We start from the raw sequence: 7688 nt of genomic DNA, 5'->3' as shown, positions 1-7688 counted from the left end.
AAGAAATTCAAAATATTGTTTGATGTCCCCAAAAGGACTTACTTGCGGTTACATTGCAAGTTCATATGCACACAATTGCCTTTGCAGTCACAACCACATGTATTATGCAATCTAGTCGATCCTTTGGAGCTTGACATTCTAGGATACTATATCTTGAGAATCTATCGACTTTACCTTGGTGCTAACTATTGAAAATTTTCTAATTGGACATGCTGAGTCTGAAATATCTTTACACCTAACCTAAGCTAAATCTCAAGCGGCAATGATGGTTAGTGTTTCTCAAGGATTTTTGACATAGGTCTCTTTGTAAATCCGGCAAGATGGATGTCGTGGTTAACACAATTAGTCGGAAGGCCTAATGCCATAATCTCTTGAATCATCAAGAATAACCACTCTCCATGAGGATATTGTGCGGCTTATTATAGAAGTTACCCTCATAGCATCTTTTCAATTCCGAAGTCCGATATTGACTCGATGACCTATTGATGGATTATCAATAGCCTAAAATTGGTGTCCATAACATCAAGGAGACCATTATAAGCAGAGTTGCTAAATGTCTCTCGGTTAATCCCTCAAAATAATTTCTCAAGTAACAACAACTTCATTCAGAGAAATTTCACTCCCCGCTGATCCTTGGCACTTCCCTAGCCAGTGTCGTTCCCTTTCCGTTGGTTAGCACCTAAAATCTTCTATCTATTATATTATTAAAACAACAAACAACCAACGGTGTAGATTAGCTACGCCTAAGCAAATCAATAACAATGGTCAAGATTAATTTCGTAATTCGCTCTCCGGGTGTAGATTTTTATATGCGCACACGATGTCCTTCTGACCCACGTGTACGTGTCTAGAAGGCAGAAACGAAAACAATTCTCACGATCCACCATAGGGTTCCAAGTCGGATCTGCCGCCGCCTATCCTGCCGCCTCGAGGCCGCCATCGCCGCAGCTCCGCACGAGCTCTGCCGGATCTTCCGTCTCCGTCGCCTTTTTTCCCCCTTTTTGTCCGTGGCTGCTGCATACCCCTTCAGTTCTCTTCCTCTCGGCGCGTTCCCGGGTGTTGTGCGGATTGTTTACCATGGCGCCACCAATACAAAAAACTAGCATGTATTCTTCTGTGCTCCGTGGACAGTCTCGATTCCCAAGCAAGCAAAGCACCTAGCGTGGATCTGAAAGCAGGCAGAAGGGTGCAGTTTTCACCAGCAAGGATTGCCACGAATTTAGATTGGCGTTGGCTGTGGTTTCTGTGTGCTAATAATTCTTTGCCTGGCTGTTCTGGGCTTCGGGCTGTTGAGTGTGTGAAACGTATGTGAAGTAAGTTTTCAGCTGGAGCGCTTGGAGGATCTCTAGCAATAGAAGCACCTTGCGGGCTTAAGGACGTGGCTACGTAGTGCCCGGTTACCGGTTAGTCTTAGGGAGTGCCCCTCCTAAAAATAGAAAGTCACGTGCAATGGGTTCCGGCATGTTCCGAAAATAGAAACTTTCGGTCCGAATGCGAGAAAACCCACTTTCGCCGCGCATTAAAAAACGAGCAGCAATTAGCTCTCTGGTCCCCTGGTCCCGGTACTTTCCACGCCTTCTCCATCCCCATGATCCAAAAAATATTTTATACTACTAAAATAATAAAACAAAATATGGAGAAAAATCATTGGCGAGACGGGAAATTTACTACATTCTTCCTTGGTGTCTTCCTTGCGTGGGCAAACTCCATCCAGTTTCTAAGAAAATACATCCCTTATAAAAACAACAAATACCAGAGAGTAGTTTATGATCTAATTGAGATGTAAATGTTGCAGCAATGGATGTAGAAAAAAGTTAAAATTACATCTAGAAGCACAAAAATAATTTGATCACAAAATAAGTGTTTTACACCTTGATCCATCCAGCATTCTGGATGTACAAAAATGACAAAAATTACATCCAGATACATACGTTTTATCCATAGTTGCAGAAAAATACATCTCAGACTTTACCATTTCTTGGATGTAAAAAAAGGTCGGAAAGTACATCCAATTGCAAAATATTACAGACAGAATTGGCGAAAATTGCACTATTCTTACATCCTTGCCTACGGAAGGATCTGGTGGATAAGCAGTGCCCATAAATCCTTAAAATTCCTATAGATAAATGAAGACCAAACCGATCTCTGAGTTCACATCTCAATGAAGTACAGCAATCGGAGGTTAATCGGGGATTTTACCTGCGCGCGAACACACAGCCGAGTGCCGGAGCCGCCGTTTTCAGTCGATGAAAACAAATCCACCAGAAGCTAGCTGCACCAAGCTTGCATTACCGCCGGCCACGGCGCGCCCAGGCTATCAGGCTCGCGCGGCCCATGCGTAGCAAAGGGAGGGGCCACCTCCTTGCGCGTGCGGCAGAGGACGGGCGCGATGGCCCCGTGATCCCCAGATCCGCTACCGACTACCCCGCCGCCGCCATGGCCGCCGCCGCCATGGCCGCCGCCTCTCCCCTCTTGAGCACGGGCATTTGATCCCCCCATCCGCACCACCACGTCCTCCAAGGGCGCCGCCCTTCACCTCCGTCGCCGGCGCTGCCCGTTCCTCCCTCCCCCGTAGCCGCACCAACGCCATGGCCGCCGCCCTACGCCTTGGGAGCGCGGGCGTCGTGCGGTCCGCACCACCAGCACCTCTCCTTCCTCCTCCGCCTACCAGGATCCACTCGCTGGGGGTCCAATCCATCTCGCCGCTCGGGTTCGAGACCATGGTGGAGAGGGTGCAGGAATGCGGGTGGGGATTTTTTCCGATATGTTCGGGTGGGGATGGGGAGTGGGTAGACGAGAGGAGTCGCGATGTGACTTAATCTGTGGCACGTGCGCGTGGTCCCGGTTGAAATCCGCCGCACCACATGATCTTGATCCGACGTTCGACAAGAGGGAGCACCGCGTAAGCCTAGAACGAGCTCAGGCAGGAATTAGATTTCTCGCGGGCTTAATTACTTAAGCTAATATACAATTTTTTCCTTTTGTTCACTACAGGAATCTGCCAAGATGCCGACGGCCTCCAGCCCTCGGCGTATCACCGCCTCGCCCTCGGCGTACACTACGCCGACGGGGCCCCTCGGCGTAGCTCCTCGGGGAAGGTGGGCCTCGGCACATGCCACGTGGCCCTCGGCGTAGCGCCGCCCGTCGGCGTAGACGGAGTGGGCCGACGGCTGGCCCCACCCGTCGGCGTAGTGGCCGTCGGCGCAGGTCACCGTCAAGATGACGGCCGTTACGGCTACGCCGAGCGCCGCACCGTCGGCGTACGGGGACGCGTGGCGAGCCCTGGTCGACCTTGGCGCTCGATACGCCGAGGGCCTCCCCGTCGGCGTAGTTGGACGCGTGGCGCCGCCTGGTCGCTCCTGCCTCTCGATACGCCGAGGGCCTCACCGTCGGCGTACCTCCACACGTGGCGCGGCCTGGGCGATCCTGGCGCCGATACGCCGAGCGCCTCCCCGTCGGCGTACTTGGACGCGTGGCGCGGCCTGGGCGTCCCTGGGCGACGGCCGCTACCCCGAGGGCCTCCCCGTCGGCGTAGACTCGACCATTTGGTCCATTTCCGGACGCGTGGCGCGCCACAGGGGATCTCGGGAGCTACCCCGAGGGGGAACCCGTCGGCGTAGAGGGTACCATTTGGTACATTTTTTGCGTTTTTTGCTGTTTCGCGCGTTTTCCAGATTTGGCAGGATACACAAGCACATATAATTCACATGAAATTCATAGGCATGAAGTGCAAATACATATAACATCAAGTGCATACATAGTGTCATAGTGCCATAGGTTGCATACATAGTGTCATAGTGACATGGGATGCATACATAGTGCCATAGTGTGCATACATGCATGGTGCCATAGTGTGCATAAGATACATGGGACTACTAGAGGAGCTCGTCGCCGCTAGACACCGGCCCGGGCCGATTCCTTCCGGTAGAAGCTGCGGAAGAACCACCGGGAGAAGGACCGGGAGAAGTACCGGGAGAAGTACCGGGTGTAGCACCGGGAGAAGGACCACCATCATGAACCGGTGTCATGTCCCTCCCACCACCCTGGTTTCCGGAACATCCCGTTCCCTACACACATGTTCCCGAGATGTTAGCAATTTGCGAGGAAAAGGATAGCCGTAGTATTCGGTTTGGCGAAGAACTTACCGTTGTTCTCCCATAGTACTCCACAGCGAAATTTTCCTTCGATGGCATGTTTGGCGCCGGCCCCGGAAAGGGAGGCATCGGCCCTAAATCCACTGTCTGTCCAGTTTGATTGACCACAAACGACGCCTGCAAGATAGTTTACATGTCAGTCTTTGCAGAAATGAAGCATCAAACTAGGGGAAAGTGGGACTTGTCATCATTTGCGAAAACAAAGGTTGGAACTTACATGTATATATGTCATGTACTCCATGAACTGCTGCTGGTGCTGGTTGAAGGCCACCTGATATTCTTGATGAGCGGCCACGTAGGCCGCCTCGAAGTCAGGCTACAATTTCACAAATTCATGTCTCGTTAGCACTTAGCAATGTATGAACGAAAGTCGGAAAGAGGATGGAAATGAGGGAAACTTACGTCGTATGCGGGTTGTTGCCGAGCCCGGCGACGAGGCGGGAGAGGGGGCTGTCCTTGGTGAGTCCCGCCTTGAGACGCGTGAAGGTCGTGGTGAGGGTATGCTTGACGGCCTTGTTCAGCATGGCGAGACGGCCATGCGGCAACCCTCCGGACGACGGGACCAACGACTCCTCGTCGACCTCCGCGCTCATGGGGTCATCCACCTCCGGGTGACGATGCCTCACCATCTCGCGAGTAGTTCTCGACGTCCTCGGCGTAGGTGCCGAAGTACTCGGGGAGCGAGGGCTGAGGCTGCGAGAGATCGGGCTTCTTAAGCCGCATCTTGTTGTATATCTCGAGGTCAGACATCTCCTCCTCGGGTCCTAACGCGGCCCTCTCGCATCGCGAAAGGAAATGTTGTGAGTACCAACTTTGAACCTGAAGGAAAATAAAATGTATACATACCGTCTTCCCCTTGTAGCGCTCGTAGCTGAGGTTTCCCCCACAGTGGGTGCCACCGTCGCCTCGGTTCTCCGTGTTCCGCCTCGCCACGGCTGCAAAGTCCTCGTCCATCTTGAGCCACCTCGTCCTAACCATCTCCTCCCATGCCTCGGCATGCGGCTCGGCCCAATCGGGGATAACCTGAAAATGCAATACTCAACTCAATCTAATGCAATCGCAACTTAGTAGCAATGTAGAATCTCATTGACATTTTACTCACCGACATGTAGTCCTCCACCGTCATCTCGTACTCGGCCTTAGCATTCTTACCGACAATGTCCGGCTTATGGACCCTCTCGCCTCTCTCTGCCCAGAAGTGACCCGCGGATGTGATCATTTGGTTGTACCACACCTGCGGTGTCAACCTCTCACAAGTCGCCCGCAAAGTCCTGTTCGCGGCCGTCTCCTCAACCTCGGGCGCCACACGATAAAAACACTTCAATCATGCAAAAAACAATTGTGAGATTCATGAGTTAGAACATTGGGGTCATCAAATATGAACGAAGCTCGAGAAAATATGTCTTACCCAAAACTTTCGGCGGGGCACCGCAGGAAGCGGATTCGGCGGGGCACCGCAGGAAGCGGGTGGGATTCCCAGATGGCTTCCGCGCGCATATGGCATGTGATAGGTGGTGCGTAGGAGGTATCCTACCGCTGCGCGGAGGTCCCGCGCGATACTGAAATGCGCACCATGTAGTCGCTTCACAAAAAAAGCCCTTCCGGCACCCGAAAATGGAAAAACCGTCGCCCGTGGTTCGGATTGGAAATCCGCGACCGGGGCCTTGCTTCCCATCCTAAGGCCCACGCACGTGCCAAATATGGCCTCGTTCCGACAAACTATGTGGTGAAACGGGCCGTTTCCTACTCATTTCCCCTAAAAGCCATAGAACTCCGGACGAGATAGCCCCGTTCGTGAAGGGTTCTCCAAGATAATTGCCGTATCCCAGTTCCGTCTTTTGCAGTGGTTACTAGGACACATAAAATGACGCCACGCGGCTCCGCTCGATTTTTTGGCTCCGTTTGCTTTGCCAACTGCGCAAAACGAGGCCGCCGGGACATGCGGTATGGCCGTACCGGGCGCGCGCGTGCACCCGTCCGCCAACGCGCGAAACGGAAAATATTTAGCACATAAAATTACGCGTCACACTTGTACATATATGTTAGGGGCAGATGCAAGTTTTCCAACAATTCTGACGCTCCGGTGATCTGTATCTTGGGAAACCCTAGGGCGGGGACCCCGTAGATCTACCCTCCGTGCGAGAGTTTACCAATGTAATTTTTTACTTGTTTTGGTTTATTTAGAACATATGTACATGGAAACCATAGGTTGGGCATACTTCACCATAAAATAGGCTCCATTTGAGTCGTGGCGAGAGTTTCCACATACAGATCCTGGATTTTACCAAGTGTTAGCCCATGTATGCGGAAATCGTCAACAACGGGTACATCCAAGGTTAGCCAAACCTTACATCACACTTGTACACATATGTTATGGGCATATGCAAGTTTTCCAGTGATTCCGACGATCCGATGGTCTGTATCTTGAAAAAACCCTAGGGCGGGGACCCCGCAGATCTACCCCTATAGCTTTCTCCGTGTGAGGGTTTACCAATGGACTTTTTTACTTGCTTTGGTTTGTTTAGGACATATGTATATGGAAACCATAGGTTGGGCATACTTTACCATAAAATAGGCTCGTTTGAGCCGTGGCGGGAGTTTCCACATACAGATCCTGCATTTCACCAAGTGCTAGCCCATGTATGCGGAAATCGTCAACGCCGGGTACATGCAAGGTTAGACAAACCTTACATCACACTTGTACACATATGTTAGGGACAAATGCAAGTTTTCAAGCGATTCCGACGCTCCGGTGATCCGTATCTTGGGAAACCCTAGGGCGGGGACCCCGCAGATCTACCCCTATAGCTTTCTCCGTGCGAGGGTTTACCAATGGATTTTTTTATTTGCTTTGCTTTGTTTAGGACATATGCACATGGAAACCATAGGTTTGGAATGAAATAGGCCCCGGATGAGCCGTAGCAGGAGTTTCCACATACAAATCCTGGATTTTACCAAGTGTGGGCCCATGTATGCGGAAATCGTCAACGCCGGGTACATGCAAGGTTAGACAAACCTTACATCACACTTGTACACATATGTTAGGGACAAATGCAAGTTTTTAAGCGATTCCGACGCTCCGGTGATCCGTATCTTGGGAAACCCTAGGCCGGGGACCTTGCGGATCTACCCCTATAGCTTTTTTCGTGCGAGGGTTCACCAATGGATTTTTTTAATTTCTTTGCTTTGTTTAGGACATATGCACATGGAAACCATAGGTTTGGAATGAAATAGGCCCCGGATGAGCCGTAGCGGGAGTTTCCGGCCGATTCGGACGCTCCGGTGGTTTGTATCTAGGGAAACCCTAGGGGGCGGGGACCCGCAAATCTACCCCTAGGGTTAGGGTTAGGGTTAGGGTTAGAGTTAGGGTTAGCAATGGACTTTTTTCCTTTGTTTTAGGACATATGTACATCGATAACGGATGTTGGGCCCTACTTGGATCCCGTCGACCCGTCTACGAAGAGCGTCACTCGTGGGATCTACATAAGCCATCTACCATTTTTTTCTTCAAAAAAGTAACTATTTTTACATAAT

The 7688-nt window shown here is 51.2% G+C and overlaps 1 long non-coding RNA gene across 1 annotated transcript; it reads right to left on the bottom strand.

Moving 5' to 3' along the window:
• Nucleotides 1–1820: 1820 nt before the first annotated feature.
• Nucleotides 1821–2322, bottom strand: LOC124669821. Its single transcript, XR_006992336.1, has 2 exons — nt 2200–2322; nt 1821–2116 (listed from the first exon to the last, which is right to left on the bottom strand). It is a non-coding gene; the product is annotated as an uncharacterized LOC124669821 (long non-coding RNA).
• Nucleotides 2323–7688: the final 5366 nt, after the last annotated feature.

This window comes from Lolium rigidum, chromosome 7 (assembly GCF_022539505.1).
Source record: "Lolium rigidum isolate FL_2022 chromosome 7, APGP_CSIRO_Lrig_0.1, whole genome shotgun sequence".
NCBI lineage: Eukaryota > Viridiplantae > Streptophyta > Magnoliopsida > Poales > Poaceae > Lolium > Lolium rigidum.
This window is presented reverse-complemented; position numbering and strand designations above follow the sequence as displayed.